At 37.4% G+C, this 21,506-nt stretch overlaps 1 pseudogene across 1 annotated transcript in view; it reads left to right on the top strand.

Annotated features, from left to right (window-relative positions):
- The window catches only part of LOC148867327 (protein BONZAI 3-like), a 38,251-nt pseudogene that overhangs the window by 9,121 nt on the left and 7,624 nt on the right, over window positions 1-21,506 (top strand). The window contains exons 2-5 of the transcript XR_016109663.1: window positions 6,153-6,200; window positions 11,997-12,145; window positions 12,238-12,286; window positions 18,778-18,834. The product of XR_016109663.1 is annotated as a protein BONZAI 3-like (transcript). The remainder of the gene's footprint in view (window positions 1-6,152; window positions 6,201-11,996; window positions 12,146-12,237; window positions 12,287-18,777; window positions 18,835-21,506) is intronic.

Raw genomic sequence — 21,506 nt, 5'->3', positions numbered from 1 at the left:
CCATCATGATTTGGCTGATTTTTTGCTTCATATGGGTCTCTTGACCGGAGCTCTTGTACTAGAACACCATAACAAAATGGTATTATAGAAAGGAAAAATTGCCACCTCCTTGAAGTTGCTTGTAGTATGATGCTGCACACGAATTTCCCAAGCGTTTTTGGGTTGATGTGGCTTTGGTTGCTGCCTATGCTGTCAATCATATGCCCTTTCATTTACTATAATACAAGGCCCCACATCAACTGTTGTTTCTATAGTCTCCCTTGTTTTTCCATTCTTTTATGTGTGTTTGGTTGTCGGTGCTTCGTTCATGACTTGTCTCTTACGTGGGATGAGTTAGGCCCTTGGGCTATTCCCTGTGTCTTCCTTGGTTATCCATCCTTCCAGAAAGGCTACAAATGCTTTAACTCCATTTCCTGCAAGTATTTTGTGTCCACCATGGATGTGTTATTTTTTAATCAGAACCATTCTTTCCTACCTCTCCTCAGGGGGGAGGGGTGTGGAGGAGTAGGTATAGCAGATTCATCCCTTTCATGTTTTCTTGAGTTGCTGTAAGAACCAGTGGAGTTTAGAGAGAGTGTGGAGCAACCAAAAATTGTGCATCTAGAATCATTAGACTCTTTGGTGGAAAATCCCTCTTAGCTAGGTACTTTTGTTCCTCTTGAGGTTATTGATCCTATTGCTATTGATGCTTCTTTGCTGATCTTGATATCCAAATTGCTTATAGAAAGGGTGTTAGGTTATGTGCTACTAAACACCCTACATAGTTTTCAAGGTGCCAAGGCGAGGTTAGGCAATAGGGGGGGTGCCTTGTCGACTAGGCGATGGATTTTTTTTATGTAGAAAACATAGATCCTAAGGTAGTTCCCTAGGTACCATAGTCATATTTCCATTATAATTAGTCATAAGAAAAGTATAGAGATCAAGTTAAAGTATAGAAAATCAACATATTCATAAGAAGAAAAAGAAGAAGGAAAAGAAAATTCAAAAAATATAGGGGCTGAATTGAACCCTTATTTTAGTTGTAGGAAAAGAAAAAAAGAAAAAGTAGTAGTAGTAGTGCTCTTCATAAAAATAATACATTGGAGTTGGTAAATCTTCCCGAAGGAAAAGAGCCAGTGGGTGTTTACTGTGAAACATAAAGCTGAGGATACGGTGAAGAGATATAAGGCCAGGTTAGTTGCAAAAGAGTGCACACATCAGTGCTTTAAAAGCGAAAAGTGCAAGGGGCATTTTGCACAAGGCGCAAGGTGAGGTGCACGGTTTTTTGAAAAATAAATAAAAAGAAAAAATTGAAGGGTATAATTAAAAAAAATATATTCCTAAACTTTAAATTAAATTAAATGATTAACAGACAACCTATTAATATGTCAAATAACAACAAAAATATGAAATGATCAAGTTCTCAAGTACTCATCAATCAACATTAAGTTCAAGACTTCAAGCAAGCTGCAAGCCATTAATGCAATACAGTGAACAATCGCATAGAGTTAGAATCATGCCATAGGCAATTTTCTTTTAAAAAAAGAGACAGAGACAATTTTCTTTCAAAAACAGACATATAGCCATAGAGTCATAGAGTCATAGATAGTTTTCTTACAAAAAGGAAGAGTCAGACAATTTTTTGCCCAAAAAATGAGTCATAGACAATTTTCTACAAAACAAAAGTCATTGACGATTTTCTATATAAAAAAAAGAGTCTAAGGTTTCAGCCATTCTTCAAGACTCAATCAGCATCCTCTTCATCTTCACTTGGAAATTCAACTTCATCTTCATTGCCATCAGTTTTAATGAGAAAAATTGAAAAAACAATGGGGCGGAGCCCCTGTTTTAATGAGAAAAACTGAAAAAATAAATGGGTTGGAGCCCTTGTTTTTGTGCAAGAAACAAGATTGCAAGTCTGCAAGTCTCTGTAGAAAGAAGAAGAAGAGAAAGGGTGGAGACCGTATTTTACTGAGAAAACTAAAAAAAAGGGGGTGGGGCCCCTGTTTTCTCAGCTTGGACTGCCACAAGAAGAAGAAGAAAAAGCTCTGTTCGATTCAGGCTTGGAGTCTTGGACGAATTTGAGCTTGAACTTGAATTTGAATGAGCTTTGACTTCCTTTGGTAGTCTGGACTTTGGACGAAGGAACTCTTCTCTCCACTCTCAGACTTTCTTTTTTTTTTTTTTCTTTTGGTTGTTTTGGCAAAGACCCATGTCGATTCAGCTTCCTTTTCTCCCAAGTTTCCTATTTTGTATTTTTTATATATTTTAATGTATTTTTGAATTTGGCTTAGTTTGGAGTCATAGTTTTCAAGGCGCCAAGGTGAGTCTAGGTGATATGGGGGTGCCTAGGTGTTGCCTAGGCGATGGATTTTTTTTAAGTAAAAATCACATCCTAGGGTAGTTCCCTAGGTTCCATAACCAACTTTCTTTAATAACTATCCATAAATTTCATAAGAAAATTATAAACTTCATGTTTAAGTCAAGAAGAAGAAGAAGAAATGTGTTGATTTGACGAAATTTTAAGTTTTGTTACTTATTGGTTCAAATTTTGAAGTCATCGAGGGTTCAATACAACAATTAGCAATGTTTGTATTGATTAAACCCTAACAAATAAGAAAATAATAAAAAGAAATTATAAACAAAAAAATGAATATTTTTCTTTAATAATGTCTATTTATAATTATAATCTCAAAAAAATAACAATATAAAAGTATTTTATTACACAATATGCAAAATTGCTTGGCAACTGAGCGAGGTGAGCCTCCAAGGGCGCCTTGTTGCCTAGGCGTCGCCTTGACAACTATGTTTGGAGTCTTTAGACATCATCCAGGCGCTCACCTACCACCTGGCTTGAGGTGCATGCCTAGGTGCAAAGGCGAGTGTCTGTCCAATGGTTGTGCGCCTTAGCCTGGGTGAGGAACCTAGCCTGGAAAGCGCTTCGCCTTTGCGCCTAGGTGCATAGACTTTTGCTCCAGTTGCTAATTCTATCCAGATTCTTCTATCATTAGTCACTAACTTTGATTGGGAGCTCTATCAGTTTGATATTAAAAATGCTTTCCTAAATGGAGATTAGGAAGAGGAAGTTTATATGATTCAACCCCCGGGATTCTTATGGATTCTTAGCAAAAAGGGAATGAAGGGAAGGTCTACAGGTTGACAAAATCCCTATGTGGGTTGAAACAATCTCCAAGGGCTTGGTTTAGTATATTTCACTTGGCCCTTCAACAAATTGGGTCCAAGTAGTGTCAGTCAAATCATACATTCTTTGTCAAGAGGGAACATGAGAAAGTTGTAGCCCTAATTGTGTATGTGGATGATATAGTGATCACTGCGAACTGGAGTTTTAAAATTCAGAAGATGAAAGAATCCCTTGCTATGCGGTTTGAAGTTAAGGACCTAGGACTTCTATGGTACTTTCTTGGAATTGAGGTGGCCCATTCACAAAATGGCATCTTCATTTCTCAAAGGAAGTACATCCTAGATCTCTTATAGGATACTGACAAACTAGGTGTAAGCCAGCAAGGTCCCCCATTGATGCTAATCATAGATAGGGTGATTGTCTTGGAGAACCTGTGGAAGATGTCAAGAAGTTTCAGAGGTTAGTGGGTAGGTTTCTCTACTTGTCAATGATTTGGCTCTTAGGACTTCACATCTGGAAGCTGTAGAGAGGGTCTTCAGATATCTAAAAAAATATCCAGGGACTGATATATTGTTCAAGAAGCATGGCCATATGAAATCTGAAGTTTACATTGATGTTCATTGGGCAGGGACAGTTGATGATGGGAAGTCCACTAGCAGGTACTCCACCTATGTTGGTAGAAATTTAGCCATTCGGAGGAGCAAGAAACAGAGTGTTCTGGCCAGATTTAGTGCCGCAGTCGAGTATAGGGCCATGACTCATGGGGTTGCTGAAATCTGAATTGCTTTAGGTAAAAAGTCCAATTAGTGAATTGGGCTTCTTTGTTGACAGCTCAATGTCCCTTTATTGTGACAACAACATAACTAAAAATATTGCTGCCAACCCAGTTCTTCATAACAGAACTACGCATATTGAAGTTGATAAGCATTTTAAAAGAGAAAATCTTGAAAAGGGTGAACTTTGTACTCCTTATATCAGTTCCAAGGAGCAACTTGCAGATATTGTTACAAAAGGTCTTCATGACCTATGGCACAATAAGTTATATGACAAGTTGGGCATGATGATATATATCACCCAACTTGAGGGGGAGTGTTGTAATTCTGTTATGTGCAAGGGCTTTCTTTTGTCTCTGTCACCATAATAATATAATGCCTTTTCAAATTTTCTTCTCTCTTTCTTCTTCCTCTCTTCTCTTCTCTTCTTCTCTCCCACTTCCATCTCTTTTCTTCTAGATTTTTAGATTCTACTATCAGCTAATTCCCATAAAGACAACCTAAATAGAAGGGGAATGGGTGAGAATTTATTTACTGGGTACCTGATACTACTGGATTTGTTGTGTTTCTTTTCATGAAGCAACAATCCAGTATGCTGTCATGGATCAAACAGTTTCATCTGAATCATCTTCAGGAAGTTTTTCTTCTCGCTTTCTTCTTCCTCTTCTCTTCTTCTCTCCCACTTCCATCTCTTTTCTTCTAGGTTTTCAGATTCTACTATCAGCTAATTCCCATGAAGACAACCTAAATAGAAGGTGAATGTGTGAGAATTTATTTACTGGGTACCTTCTATTACTGGATATGTTGTGTTTCTTTTCATGAAGCAACAATCCAGTATGCTGTCATGGATCAAACAGTTTCATCTGAATCATCTTCAGGCATTATTAAAGAAATTTCTATATATAGTTTTTGTACATATATACATAGGCAGCAGAATCAGCAAGCATATCTCTTTGCTTATTTTGCTTGTAAATCTCAGGCGTCTATAGTCTATAATCCTACTATGAACTATCATGTACAACTTTCTTTATGATTGTAAGAAGGTAACACCTAGTTACATCTTAACTATAAATACACTCAAAGGTACAGAATTTGGATTTTCAATAGTTTTCTCAAAAGCTCTCTCCAAACTCTGATCTGCTTGTCTGAGCAAAATCTGGTAGAAAAACAACCAAGCATAACCATTTTGCATATCTCTGCCATGATTCTTTCAATCCTTCTATATTTTTTTTCAAACAATCTCCTATTTCTCTCTCTCTCTCTCTACATCCTACGGGTATATAGTGTATTTTTTTCCACTTGGGGCATTGTTGTTTTCTCCAAATACCATTGACCTGTCACTGGTGAAAACAAGAAACTTAAAGCCATAACTTTTTTCAAGTTTTCACCTTCACCTAAGAGGCTTTCTAGACAATATCCACTTTGGTGGGCTGGGTAGAGTAGGAGAGCAACCATGACAATAAGAATGAATTGAGTCTCCTTGCTAAGGGACTTGTGGAGCCCATGTTACCTATTTGAGGTCTGATGCTCTTATATTTTCATTAAGGTAGAGATTTTAAGATAAACTCCATATTAAAGGACAAGGTATCTGAAATTACTGGGGTTTAGTTTGTTGGCCAAAAAAAGGGTATATGAGAGTTTTATTCTGTCTGACCTCATTGACTCATTGTTATAGAGTAAAAACCTATTCAGGGACCTCGCCTAACAGTTTAAGATTTTAGGTTGAACGGTTCCTTGAGATTAAATTTCAGAACAAGGTATGGGTGGACCTGTTCTTGTCCACACTTCAAGCTTGATAGGCTTTTGTGTGAGGGGGCATGTTAGAGAATGAAAACCTATTCAGGGACCTCACCTAACAACTTAAGTTTTTAGGTTGAGTGGTTCCTTGAGACTCATGATAAACTATTTTTTTTTGTTGACAAAAGATAGATTTAAATGATATATAACTACATGTAGTTCTAAAAGGAATATTCTTATAAGATGTTCCATAAATATATTGAGTTTCCCTTTTATTTGGCATGACTTAATCTCAAAAGGATACTTAGAAAAATTAGAAGTATATATATATATATCCCCATCTATCGTTATATGAATATCTAATTCTGTATGTATGAGCAGAAGGGTTTATGTTTTTTTTTTTTTTTGCATCTTTTTTTTTTTTCTCTTTTGTATCTGTTTGCTGTGAATTTTATTTTGGTCATCCAATTTTCTTTGTTACAAGACACCACCACATTTACCTGTGTAATTTTGCATTGCAGTTATCATTTTCTGCTGCAAAATTACGTAACCTTGATATCCTTTCAAAGGTACACCTTTCCTTGCATAAAAATATTAATTAATTTCTATTTGCAATACAGTTGCTGCTAGGATCCTATAGAATTGCATTGAGTATCTTTAACTACCATAATTTTTTTCCTTATCCAAAAAAAAAAAAGAATAAGAAATTGAGTGCATGAATTTTTTATTCACTTATTCTTTATCATGGATTTGTGAGTTTGGTAGCATTGACATGTTTGTGGCTTAATGTGGTTATCTATTAGGAAGCTTAGGAAGATTGGATTATCAAATATTTCTAATTTTCTATGAAAATTTGTGAGGGTTCTATCCTAGTATGTTGCACTCACTAACAGTGCTATCTTAGTTTGGTGGGATGCACTTTCAAGTGGCACCAAGTGTTAATTGTTCAGGTTGAGGCATGTTTCTTATTTCCTAGCCTACACAAAACTCTTATGGTCTCTATTTAATAGTTTATGGCAGTGCACTATCAACTATTATTCACCATTCTGTCTGCGATTTTAGTTTTCTATGTCTTAAACATCCTCTTATTTTCTAATGCTCTTCATGCAGTTACTTATATTAAACACCGTCTTTTCTGGCTGTTGATAGTTGGTATTTTTTATGCTGTTTTGGTATTCTTTAGTATATTATTAGACTGAATGTTTTGCAAAATGAAATGGAAACTTCATGCCTGGAGTTCTTGAAGAATGCTTTGTTTGACTTAGCAATGGACACGGAAGCCTTTGTGGTAGAATATATGCAGGTGCAGAATGGAAATGTGGTGTGGATGCCTCATTTTAGAAGACATTTTTATGATTGGGAAGTGAACTCACTGGCAGAATTGTTGCATAAACTGTATAATACTCAAGTGGACAGAAGAAGAGAGGATAAAAGAACCTGCGAGTGGGAGAAGTCTGGAGAATTCATGGACAATTTTTTCTACAATCATATCTCCAGACTGGAGGAAAAATTCATCCCCATTAATATTATTTGATGAAAGAAGCCCTCAAAGGTAGCTTTCTTTGTGTGGACTGCCTATCCAAACAGGATACTAACCAGGGATTTTGTGAAGGGCTGGAGAGTCGAAGGTCTCACTAAGAGTGGAAAACTGGCATGGAACATTGTTCCTGCAGAAGTTTTTTGGTGCATTTGGCTGGAGAGGAGTGCTGGGATTTTTAAGAATAAACATTGCTCTATAGGCTCAGTTTGGAAGGAGTACAAATATAAATATGTAGAGTGCAAAACCTTGTATTTTGTATGTATTTGTACTGTATGTATGCGTATTTGTACTCTTTCCAAACTGAGCTGCAAAAACAGTATTTCAGAAAAATTTGGGAAAAACGTTCTCTTGGTTGGCAGTAAATAAATTGTTTAAGGATATAAATTTTAATTCCTTTTTTGTTTCTGATCTTTTTCAATAAATGACATTGAAAATGAAAATAAGTGGCTGGGACATTATCAAAACAGACCACATGTAGAGTGTGGACTCTACTAGAAAAAGGTTTATGAATCTGAACTTTGATGGAAGTAGTATAGGGAATTTGGGGTTGTCATGAGTGGTGGTATGTTCAGAAATGAGAATTGGCATGTTGTTGCACTATTTTCAGGCCTGATTGGGGTTGGGAGGCTCATTAAGGACTGAGATCATGGTTGTAATGGAGGGTGTGCAGCAAGCAAGAAATATGGATATGAAGAAATTAGTAATTGAAGGTTACTCAAATTTGGTAATAAGATGGTTGCAGAGTAGAGAAGCTGCCTTATGGTCATATAGAAATGGAATAGAAAAAATTCAGGTGGATGACTTGATATATTGAAGTGAGAATTAGACGGGTATGGTCTATAGAGGGATGCCAATAGCATGGTAGACGATTTTGCAAAGCAAGGGGTGGGGAGAGATCAAATGTTTTGGGTGCAATTGTAAATAAAAAGAAAGAGGAGAGATAATAGAAGTTATCGCTCAAAAGGTTTGCGTGTGTGTATATTCTATTTTATATTTTATGTTCCATAATTAATAAATTGAAGGATATTTATTAAAAAATCAAAAAGAAAATAGAAGAATAAGCCTCTATCTTTTATTCTTTCTTTTTCTTTTTGCAAAACTCTTTGATCCTTTAAATTTTAATTGTGAAGCCTGTATAAAATCATTGCGAAGGTGCTTTCTTGGAGGATTAAATCTGTGCTTCCTACTATTATTTCCCCAAATCAAGGAGTGTTTGTTATAAGAATAAGCGGATTATTGATCAAATCCTAATTGCTAATGAGAGTGTGGAGGAGATGAAGAGAAGTGGAACACAAGGCCTAATTTGTAAACTTAATCCGAAGAACAGGAGAAGGCCTATGACCTGGTGGATTGGGGATTTTTGTTGGAAATGTTGAGGAACTATGGGTTTGGAGATAAGTGGTGCAAGTGGATTCATGGATGTATTAGATCTTGCCATTATTCTATATTGGTAGAATGAGACTGTAGTGGATCATTTCCCAACTATCAGAGGAATTAGACAAGGTGGCTCCCTTTCCCCTTTCCTATTTACCTTAGTGACTGATGTATTAGGGAAGCTAATCCAAAGAGCAGACTCGAGAGAGTTGGTTAGAGGGTGGAGAGTGGGAAGGGATAGTCCCCCTCACCCATCTACAGTTTGCAAATGATAATGTTCTATTTTGTGAGGGTGATGATATCAGTTGGGTTAGGAATTTGAGGAAGGTCGTGCAATTGTTTGAGCATATGTCAAATTTAAAAATCAATTTTAATACGAGTTGTGTAGTGGGGGTCAACATGGAAGAAAGGGAGGTGTCGAACTGTGCATTAATTTTGGGTTGTGAAGTTGCCCAGTGGCCAATGAATTACTTGGGGTTACCTTTGGGTGATAGCCTGAGAAAATTAAGCCTTCGGAATCCTATAGTGGACAAATTTACACAGAGACTAACCTCTTGGAAAAGGAACTCTTTATCTTTGGGTGGTCGAAGTACTCTAATCAAATCAACTTTGGCTAACCTACTGGTCTACTTCCTCTTGGTGTTCAAAATTCTAAGAAAGGTTTGCAGCGGGCTAGAGAAATTAATGAGAGATTTTTTTGTGGGAACCAAGGGAGGAAAGAAAGGATCATAGAGTTAGTCATCAAAAGATAAAAAGGATTATAGAGTTGGGAGGTTGTTAGTAGTACGAATTTTGGTGGTCTAGGAATTCAGAACATCCGGATGAGGAATATGGCTCTCATAGGGAAATGGTTGTGGAGGCTGTCGATAGACAAGGATAAACTGTGGGCGAAGGCGATTCTTAGCATTCATGGTCTGACAACTGAGGGCTAGGATGCGGGAGGCCAGGCTCGAGCTACTATTGCTGCCCCTTGGAAGTCTATACATGCCATTCTTCCTTCATTCCTTTTATCAAGTATAATCTTTGTTTTGGAAACCTGGTAAAGTTTTGGGAACACGTCTAGGTGGGGAGTTCACCATTAATAGATCAATTCCCCTCCTTGTTTGCCATTTCCAACTAGAAAAATGAGCTCGTTTCCAATTTTTTACCTTCTTCAAGTTTGGGTCTTGAGATTGAATGGGATTAAGGTTCCAGAAGGGGATTTAGAGACTTGGATTTGGACAATGTTTTGGCACTGCTTCAAATTCTACAAAGGGTTTTCTTGGATCCTTCTAAGTTAGACTCTCAGATTTGGACTCTTTCCTCTACTGGTGCCTTTACTTGTGCCTCTTTTTTTAATGCCTTAGTTCAACCTGCTGATAGTTTAGAAGCTTTTGCATGGCTGGTGGCTATGGACAATGTCCTGACTGTGGATCATTTGAAAGCAAGAGGCTTTCACTTGGTCAATAGGTGTTTCTTATGCAAAGAGCAGGAGGAAAATGTCAAACATCTATTTTTCAAATGCAAGATTGCTAGTTTTCCATGGAGATTGCTCACAGATTTGTTTGGGGTATCTGATTTTCATCCAAATTCAGTCTCAGAAAATTTTTTCTTCATGGCCAAAGTTAAGAGGTAGCAAAAAGGTGAAGGTGGTTTGGAGCTGCATCCCATTCGCAATTTGTTGGAACATTTGGAAGGAGAAGAATGGAAGAATTTTTTATGACAAAAGCTGTAATTTGGACAGGATAGTAGCTGCAGTAAGCAAATCAGTGGTAGACTGGGTTTTGGTTCACCCAGAATTCAGTCTATGCTCAAGGGAAAACATAGGGGAAATGCTCCTTCAAATATGTAATTTGGAAAATTTGTATTGAATCTGGGTATCTTGTTTTCTCTTTTTGATGTAAGTAGGTGATGCCTCATCACCACTAATTTGTAGTCTTCCTTTTCTTTTTTAATGAAATTTTTTATTTACTTATCAAAAAAAAAGTTTAGGGCATCCTTTTCCTGTTAAGGAAGTTTGGGGTAAATTGATTCCTCCAATGATTGGAGCCTTCTGTTAGGAGGTTTTCTTGGAAAAAAAATAAATACTTGTGATCTACTTGAAAAGAAAAAGCTTTTTTGGTGCTTGTCTCCTAACTGGTGCATTTTATGTAAAGCTGATGGTGAGCCCCTCTTACCACTTATTAATCTCCTGCCCTTCTTCTATTTGGGTTTGGTTTTTTTCCTTGTTTGGTTGTAGGTGGATTCCATCAACTATGCAAGGTCTTTTTGACTCTTCTGCTAGTAGCTGGACAAAGAAGAGGGGAAGTGTTGTGGAGATGTACAAGAGCTGTTGCTCGCTGGATAGTTTGGGAGGAAAGGAATCAAAGATTATTTGCTGAAAAAGAGAAGAGTAGAGAGACAATTGTTAGAGGTAATCACTGCTAGGCTTTTCCATTGGGCGAAATCTTTTGCTCTTTTTTATGATATCTAAATAGTGGCATTGCTGAATATCTGGAAGGAAGTGGCAACCTCAGCCCTCAGGAGGAGTATTTCATGTCCCATGTGGACTCCACCAATGGAAGGTTTCATAAAATTGAACTTCGATGGTAGCAGAGAAAGTAACACTAGACCTTCAAGGATAGGGGGAGTGTTTAGGAGTGAGGGAGGTTAGTCAAGGCTCTTAATTCATGCTCCGTTGGAATTGGGGATTCACTTCAAGCTGAGATTATAGCTGTTTTGGAGGGTGTAAGAAGAACTAAAGAGCTAAAAGTTAGCCGGTTGATCATTGAAGGAGACTCAAAAGTGGTAATAGGGTGGCTAGAAAAGGAGGACAATGGTATGTGGTCGTATATTAATGAAAGAAGAAACTTCAAGTGGTTGGCTTAGGGAACGGAAGTGAGATGCAGTGGGTTAAAAGGTGTGCTAACTGATTCGTAGCAAGGGGTTGGAAGAAGTCATTGTTCTGATCTATGTTGTAATTTCATTGTTTGTATTTTGTGGGGAGAGGTAAAAGAGGTTACCCCTCCCTGTTTCTGTACCCATTTCACTTCTTTTAATGAAAGGGTTCTGTTATTGATCAAAAAAATACATTTTAATTGTGAAACCCTAAAACTAAGTGCAAGAATATATATTACACATATAGAATGTATCAAAACATATACTAATAAGATGCAGCCATGGTAATAACTATAATATTAATAATGCACTCACCTTATGATTATTGTCACCTAGATGGGCACCTAGCCACTTAGATGGGTGCCTTTTTTATAAAAGTCAAAGCATTCAGGCTAGGGGGCCAACCAAGGTGACCAGCTGCCCTTGGTTGCATTGTTGTTTCTTTTTCTCTTCTCAAAACCTTTCAATCTTTAAGTGTTAATAGTGAAACCTTAAAACAAAGCTCCATGCTGTTTCTGCTTTGTTCCTCTATGTCAGTATCAAATGGATTTATTCCTTGCTTGCATTGTTATTCCTATTAACATTTGTGTTACAGAGTGATCCTATGGCTGTAGTTTATACAAAGAAAAGCAATGGAACTCTTGAGGAGCTGGGTCGTACAGAAGTAATATTGAACACACTTGATCCTGTGTGGATTGGAAAAGTTCCTATTGCTTATCAGTTTGAGATTATTCAGCCTTTGGTGTAAGATTCTTTCTTTCTTATATATGAATTTCTTTCTAGTTTATTCTGGCCTTCTTTGTTTTACTTATTCATCTATGCATCTTGTGTTTCAGATTTCGTGTGTTTGATGTTGACACTAAATTTCACAATTTACTCGTAAAGGTATCTTTATTTTTGCTTCCATCTTTCATCTATTATTTATAAAAAAAATTCTTTTTTAGACTGCCAAAAATACACTTAAACTAAGGTTATATGATGTCCGAACAAGAATTAAAGATGACAAATTCATTTGATAGAAAATGGTAAAAGTAATTGTATTATATGGAGGGTGAGTGATGTAGGATGGGTTAGAGTCCTATCAAGTTAGGATATGGTGGCGGACTTTGTGGGCTGAATGAGGGGCTGTGGGGGGCAGTGTTATAAAAGCGCAAGGCGCAAAAAAAGGCACAAGGGCCAATTTCTGCCTAACACGCAAGGCGAGGCATGTGCCTTTTTGAAGCAAGGCGCAAAAATACAAAAAAAAAGATAAAAAAATAAAAAATATGTCATAAAATTCAAAAAAATGCCAAAAATAAAAAATAAGTATAATATTAATAAAAATATAAACTCAAGTTTTAAAAAACCTATTATCTAAAATTAAAATACATAAACATAACATGTAAAGCATATTCAAATGAGAATTTAAAAATAAAACCAAACATATAAAACATTTTCAAGCATGTAAAATCCACAATCTCTTTTTTTCCTTAATTGCATTACTTCAGGTATCTAATGTGATGCAAAACATATTACATTCCTGATTCTATGAGACACCTTTGTGCCACACATCGGGCGCATGCCTAGGCGCACCAGGCATGTGCCTTTTGAAAGGGCTATGCCTAGGACCTAGACGAGGCGCATACCCTAAAATGCGCCTTGCCTGTGCACCTAGGCACGCCCCTTTTAAATCACTGTGTGTGGGGGTGACTAGAAATGAAATCAGAGCATCAAAATTTCCAGGTTACAATTTGAATTCCACCACCTCCCAGGGACAAACACCAAAAACTTCTCTCGGCACTGAGAGAAGCACTAGTGGAAATAAACCAACAGCAATGGAATTGCCCCCAACTTCTATCAATTCCATTGGCCTTCCCACCCAAGATAGCCACAACGATCCTTCCTCCCCCCTCCCCTAAACTATTTAAACTTCCAGATGTAAATCAATCCTCAAATATTAGGTGTGAATTTGAAGATTAGAAGAAAAAGGAAGAAGAGAAGTAAAAGCAGCAATACAAAAGAAGAAGATGGCGAAAAGAGAAGGAAGAAGAAGAAGAATCGAATTATCTTCCCTTTCTCCTCTAATCTTTTTTTTATTAAGAATTTGGTTAGAGTAATGACAAGTATGCCCTTAAGTGGGCGGCCAGCTAGGCAGTAACATAAAGAGATTAAACAAAAAGAAATAACAGGCCCATTAGCCAACAATAAAAGACAAGATATTATAAGAGAAGATACTAGGACCCATTCGGCTCAGTCTCAAGATAGGTGGAGAGGGTTCTCTCAAAATACTCCTTAGCATTATCAGAACGGAATATTTTGATACGAGAGTTAAACTGGGTGAGGATGAGTTCATGAAATTTTTGCACAATAGCTGGTACTTCATCCCTGGATTTCATGAGATAAATCCAAGTGTAACGATAGTAGTCATCAATAAAAAGGATAAAATACCTATAACCCCCCATAGTTGGCAAATGATATGGCCCCCACACGTCAGAGTGAACAATATGAAAAGGAGAAAGAGATCTTTTATTGCTTACTAAATAAGAATGTCTACAATGCTTTGCCAGTTCACACGACTCACAATGAAGACTCGATAAAGACACTCCCTTAAACATGTCTGGAAACAAATGACTCAAAGCAGAAAATGACAAATGACCAAACCGAAAGTGACATAACAAGACTTTGTTAACAGACACTAACAAAACTGACTCTAAGGCAACTCCATGAGGTGGTCCCAAAGCTCGATCCGGTGTGTCTAGCAAGTATATTCCGTTCGCCTCATGGCCACTCCCAATCGTCCTCTGAGATTGCAGGTCCTGAAAAACACAATGTGTGAAAAATGGTTATGCTGCAATTCATGGATTTAGTTAAGCTGCTAACAGATAAAATGTTTGTGTTAAGTTTAGGGACATGAAGGACAGAGGATAAATAAACAGTGTCAGAGGTCTTTATATCTCCTTTACCAAAGATGGGAGCAAGAGACCCATCAACAAGGGATACCTTCTCTTTGTCAGAGAGAAGGTGGTATGAGCAGAAGAGATTAGACATGCTGGTCATATGGTCTGATGCACCGGAATCAATAATCCAAGGGATTTTATGATTACCTGAAACTGAAGCATGATTTGCAGAAGCACGAATACCTGGGTGGGCAAATGCTGTTGAAGATGATGTGTTGTTGTTGAAAGAGTGAGATGAAGAAACAGTAGCTTCCAAGTGATTTAGTAGTCTTTCATACTTTTCAAAATCCGCCTTCACTGTTGCCAACTGCTCAATGGTTGATTTCTCTTCACTCTCCTTATTTCCTTCTTCAAGTACTGTAGCAACATTAGCTGCCTTAGGCTTTCCTACCTGACTGCCCTTCTTAGAGCTGTTGTTGTTCTTAAACCTATTAGGAAGAAGCTCAGGATGAAGCTTCCAGCAAGTGTCCTTTGTATGTCTTGGTTTCTTGCAATATTCACATATCTGCCCCTTTTTCTCAATAGGACCCTTTGGCTTTATTCTAGCATGTGCAAAATGTTCTGTAGGTGGACCCTGCAACTGAACTTGTTGCCTACTCTCCTCACTGCTTATCGTAACATATGACTGGGAAAGAGTAACATCATCTCTGGCCAGGATATTTTGCCTAATGATGTCAAACTCAGGGTTGAGTCCAGTGAGAAATTCAAACACCCTATTTCTCTCTACCAACTTCCTATACATTTCAGCATCATTCTTACTCTCCCATACAACTGTCTCCATAACATCAATTTCTTGTCATAGGGATTTCAGTATAGAGTAGTAGATTGCTACACTCTTCTCCCCCTGTCTTAGGTTCTTCACATCACTTTTCAACTTATAGACTCTGGCTACATTCAACTTCTGTGAATAGGTCTCAGTAACACTGTCCCATATTTCCTTAGCCGAAGACATCCAGAGATAATGCTGACTTATATGAGGTTGCATAGAATTGACCAACCATCCTATGACAATATAGTTCTTTTGCATCCATTTCTCAAATTCAGGATATGTCTCTTCAAGTTTCACTTTACTACTTATGAGATACCTGAGTTTTCTTCTACTACAGACATAAATTCTTATAGACTGTGCCCAAGCAAGATAATTTGTCCCATCTAGCTTGATTGTGGTTACATCAGTCAAAACAGAATCTACCGAGCCAAGGCCTGAAACCGGCACTTGCTTGAACTCACTTCTGTATGGCTCCATTAATCAAACGAAAATCAAAGAACCAGAAATTTTGTCTATATAAACTTACTTGAGTCAAACCAGAACCCAGATGCTTGAAAACTAGGGTTTTACTCCGTTCAATTGCTGGGGAGGAAGAGAGAAGATGCAGCCGCTCCTACCAGAACTTCCCAATCTCTTCCAAACCTGAACCGCCCTCCTTTAGGAGTCACAAGACACCTCCCAAGCACAGAGCGCCACACCCAAAGCTTCACCTTTACCTATACCTTCGAAAATCTCCAATCGGCTAGGGTTTTGGGCAGCAACAAAACACCACCGCTTCTTGGCAATATCCAGCCAGATTTAAACTCTCCAAACCCTCTACCAACTAGGCCAGAGATCCTTTGAACTATAAAGAATCTATCTCTCCATACACTCTCTTAATCTAAGGGTGCATGGGAAAAGAAGAAGAAAGAAAAAAGGAAGAAATAGACCTGCTCTGATACCAAGATGTAAATCAGTCCTCAAATATTAGGTGTAAATTTGAAGATTAGAAGAAAAATGAAGAAGAGAAGTAAAAGCAGCAATACAAGAGAAGAAGATGGTGAAAAGAGAAGAAGAAGAAGAAGAATTGAATTATCTTCCCTTTCTCCTCTAATCCTTTTTTTATTAAGAATTTGGTTAGAGTAAAGACAAGTATGCCCTTAAGTGGGTGGCCAGCTAGGCAGTAACATAAAGAGATTAAACAAGAAGAAATAGCAGGCCCATTAGCCAACAATAAAAGGGAAGATATTACAAGAGAAGATACTAGGACCCATTCGGCCCAGTCTCTTTACACTTCCAAAACCCGCTTCACTCTTCAACTCAATTGTCTTCCCCTTCGTCCCAAACCCCCTTACTAACTCGGATGTCCCCTTTTAGACTTCAATTTGGACTAAAAAATTGACCCAACACAACTCCTAATTATTTTAGATCTAAGACAAATCCATAACTGATCCATTAGGACACTTAAATAAGGACTTCAATTCCTAAACAACTCTAATAGCACTTTCCTAATCCAACTAAAACCACTTTAATTTAAAGACATCAGAAATTACTAAAAGTAGTCAACCATGAGTTTAATAAAAATAGTAATTATGAGAATTACTATAAATAGTACATCCGAGAGTTACTATAAATAGTAATTTCAAAATAACAAAAACTAAGCAGACCAGATTCCACTTTTAGTTTTCACCAATTCTTCTCCTGTAAATTTCCTTCAAGACAAGAATGAGGCCAAAAGCCTTTCTAAGACCATTTCTTCCTTTTCTTCAAATCTGTCAGCTTCTTTCTGGTTTTCCAAAGAGGCTCAAACTGATTTAACCAAGTGCATGCTGCTGCATCAGTGAAATACCCTCAGATCAAAGAAAATGGAACAGATTACAATTCCTGAGGAGCCTACAAAAATGAGCTGCTGCCTTCCATCAGGATTTGATATTTAAATATTAAGTTACATTCTTTTCCATGTCAACCAGCAAATAGCCGTGAGAACTCTCCATGAAATGTTACCTCTACAACTGAAAGCCTTGGTTGATGTCTTGGTGAAGAGACCAGGCATTTAACATGTTGCCGACTGCATCTTGAAAAGCTTGGGGAAATGATTCCAAACTTCAACAACTACATTACGGTGAAGATGGCCAACAGATTCTGGTGTCAAGCCACACATGCAGCACTTACTATTCTCATCCTGCACTTTTTTTGATAGAAGATGATCAATATTAGGGGTTCTGTGTAAGAGGGTTGTTCACATAAAAAGGACCACTTAGATGGATACCAGCCTTTCCAAATCCATTCCCAAGCCACAGACTCCTCAGCTGCTCCTTCCAAGACACTGAAATCACCGAAAACAGATGATTCCAAAATCAGAGTTTCATTAGTAGTTGCAGCATCCTCTCCGCTTTCCCAATTGTGCCTCAAACAAGGGGACCAGACTACCTGGTTGCATATAATCTCATAACATTCCTTGACAGTGTCTTCTTTGTTACAGGCCATATTTTACAAGTTGGGAAATCTTTCACATAGAGGTCACCATGACTCCATCTGCCCTAAGGGTTCTACCAGAAACAAATGTGCTCTCCATTCCCCACCTTAAAATATAAGTAGCCAGAAAAAAGAAAATAATCCTTAATTTTTAATACTATGTGCTCTCCATTCCCCACCTTAAAATATAAGTAGCCAGAAAAAAGAAAATAATCCTTAATTTTTAATGCTCCTCTCCAGATGCTGGATCCATAGGATTCTAAAAGTAGGTGTTGTTTCCCATTTTATGTGAGTACACCCATATTTGCTTCTAATCATCCTCTTCCATAGCTCCTTTTCCACTCCAGACCTCCATAGCCACTTACCAAAGAGGGCTTTGTTCAATGGGCCCAATGCTCTTATACCTGCTCCACCCATCTTCCTAGATTTGCATGCTTGGGATCAAGCTACTAGGTGGAATTTCTTCTGATGCTGGTGCAGTGAACAGGAAACTGTGAATAGGGCGACTTTCATATGGTCCAATACTATTTCTAATATCAGTACAAGCAGTACTGTCTACTTACTTTGTGGGAGAATTACCTTCCTTTTTTTTCTGTTAATTACTTGATGTCAAAAGCATTGCAAAGGTATTTCAGTTTTGATTTTTAATTCTTCTATAATACTTGAGAGTAAGCTCTAGTGGCTTAAAGTATCATTTTATATTGAATCATTAAATCGTCATAATGGGGAAAAATAGTATATGTAATATCCAAGTAAAATATTACATGTAAAATCTATTTTTCTTCTTGCCATCAAGCTGTGATTAATTAGATTATGTCAGTGAAATAGTTCGTTAGCAGTGCTGCATTTTTACTTTTGTTAGATGTTGTTCTACAGTTGTGCAATAAATGGTTGAGGAATTCATTTCAAATGGTTCTAATTAAAATAGTATTTGGGTTTGGATAATAATGATTCTATTTAATTACTCAAAATGACTAAAGAGCAATGGATTTTCTTCTGAAAGGGTAGTGTACAAATTTTGTAGATGTAAAGAAAATTTGTATACGTGGTTCTATTTTCTAAATAAACTGGTATTTGGATATAGAGACTATAGCATTTAACAGAATATTTTCATTTCCTCTTTGTCAACTTGAAAGCATATTTTGATCATCGGAGACAAACTATAATTCTTGCATATGCTAAAACTCTTAAGTTCATAGGTTGTGTTTTACTTGCAGATGCTTAAGTTGAATGAGCGAGAATTTCTTGGGGAAGCTATTTGTGTTTTATCAGAGGTAAGTAGCCAGGATTTTCATGGACCTACCTGATATTCATTAGTAATTCCTGCAAACAGCTCATGGTTTGGAACTTGTCATTGTGATTATACTATCTTGATGAGATGTATAGAACTACTTGAATGACAACTTGATATTGCTTATAGCAGACTATCAGGAGGCATTAGCTCCTGATAGTGATACTATCAGGAGGCATTAGTTCCTGATAGTGATACTATCAAGAGGCAGTCATTGATAGCATCACTATCGAGGTGGTACAATGGGTAAAAATAATTGAAGAATTTAAGGAGTTAATGGCAGATCATTGTTAGGTGATGGGGTATAATAGCAGCATCTTCACTGGGGGAGTTTTAGAGATGGTGATGGAAGAATTTTGGCTCTATACTTGGGGCCAATAGGGGAAGGTGATTCTTTGAGGGCAGAAATTTTAGCACTCTTGCACAGATTGAGACTAACAAGCAATTGGATTCAAGTACCTTGAGGTAGAAGGGGATTCTAAATTGGTTATTGGCTGTTTGCAAATGAACAGTTTGGGGATTTGGTGTCACAGACAAGCTATGAGGGAGGTAAAATGGTTAGAAAGGGGGATTGGGGCCAGTTTCAAATGGGTTAGAAGATCAGCAAATGGTTTGGCCGACACCTTGGCCAAACAATGTGTGGCTTTTATAATCACCTTATTTATAATCTAACATAAGTTATTGTTTCCATTCAAAAAATTATTATTACTTTTTTAACAAAGTTGTAGAGGCATTGTAGTTGAAGGGGGGCTTAACAAAGTTATAGAGACATTGTAGTTGAGGGAAGGAAGAAATCTAGTGAGGCACCTAAGGCAGTCTTTTAAAAGTGCAAGGGTTTTATAGTGTTGGAGGCACCAGGTGAGATGTAAGGCTTTTCAAAGCAAGGCACAATTTTTTGAAAAAAAAAAAAAAGTAATAGATAAAAATGCAATTAAAAGAAATTAAATGTTTTATAAACCTATTGACCCAAATTAACATACATATCTTGATATATAAAACAATTTCAAAGTAAAAATGTGAAGAAGGTGATGGAATAGTGGAGGGAAGGTTATGTGGAAAGCTACAAAGGCAGCTATTTGTTGGGTGATTTGGGAAGAAAGGAATAACAGAATATTCCTGGAGAAGAGTAGAATAGTGGAGGAGGTGATAGACATCATAAAAGTTAAAGTAGCTCATTGGGTAAAATATTTGCATCTCTTCCAAGACTTCTCAGTCACAAACATTCTAAGATCTTGGACAAAAGTAGCACAATCCTCGAGTGAAAGAGAAAGTAAGGATGGAATGGAAACCTCCAGAAAGCAACATGATTAAACTAAATTTTGATGGAAGCTCTCTTGGAAATCCAGGACTCTCAGGTATCGGAGTAATCAGAAATTCTGAAAGGAGAATATTAGCTTTGTTCTCTGGACCAATTGGCATTGGCAACTCTCTAAAAGCTGAGTTAATGGCATTGCTACAAGGGCTGAAGATAGCTAAGCAGCTAGGACTGAGGCATATTGAGGTTGAATGGGATTCCAAGGTGATCATCTCTTGGGTTAAAAACAATAGAAGTACTCCGTGGACTTTCAAACAAGTGATAATGGAAGTGGAAAGGTTGCAAAGGAGGTAGAGGCCGAATTCAAATGGGTTAGAAGGAGTGCAAATGGGATAGCTGATTATCTTGCCAAGCATGGGGCTTTGAGGCAACAATTGTTTTGGGCTGCAATGTAAAGTAAATATGTACCACTGTGGTCAAAGAAAAAAAATGTGAAGCGTTACTGGTAAAAAAGAGAAAGTGAAAGCAAACATATGTGGATCATACCAAAGTGTTTCCACCACTCAACAATTCAAGCATGTGAAACTTTTAATCTGTTTATTTATCGCATAGTTGCATTACTTCAAGTGGTTAATGTTACGTTAAACATTTTGCATTCCTAATCCTAGGAGATCATCCCTTTATCCCTCAAAAATCCCCATGAGGCAAGTCTAAACCAGTGTTTTAAAAGGTGTATGCTAGAGGCATTGACAGCTCAGAGGCATACGCCTCAAGTGCAAGAGGTGTACGCCTCTTGCACTTTTTTCATGAGGCGTGCTAGAGGCGTACGCCTCATGCGCATCGTATATAAAAAGACAAAAAATAAATAAAAAATAAAAAAAGGAAAGGAAAGGAAAAGAAAGGGAAGGGAAGGGGAAGAAAAAGAAAGAAAAAAAAAAAGGGAAAGAAAAGAAAAGGCAAGACCTCCCCTTTCAACTAATTTTATGCATCTTTATTCTTCTTAATATAAAAGATTTTTATTAAAAATAAAGAAAAAATGAGATCCCCCTTACTCTTCATCCTCATCCTACCCCCCCTCCTCTTAAGGAGGCTTACGCCTCTTGCGTTCTGAACTACGCCTCACACCTCTAGGTAGTGGAACGCCTCGCGTCACGCCTCCATGTTTTAAAACATTGGTCTAAACAAGTTCATGCAAGGGTTTAGGGCAGTGCCCTTGACCTAAATCTTTGGTCTGTATGTATGAAAGTGTTGGTTCTTTTAGTCACAATTCATTCTATTTTAGGATTAGAGTTCAGATATTAGTTGTATTTTTGTTGCTTTTTTAGTGGAAATTTTGATATTTGGGTACCGATAAAAAAATAGTCGAGATCCTATTTGCAAGAACTAAGGCTTTGGGTATT

Source organism: Nelumbo lutea, chromosome 3, assembly GCF_056320005.1.
Source record: "Nelumbo lutea isolate HS-2025 chromosome 3, American lotus-T2T, whole genome shotgun sequence".
NCBI lineage: Eukaryota > Viridiplantae > Streptophyta > Magnoliopsida > Proteales > Nelumbonaceae > Nelumbo > Nelumbo lutea.
Note: the sequence above shows the minus strand (reverse complement) of the source record. Positions and strands in the feature narration are given on the sequence as shown.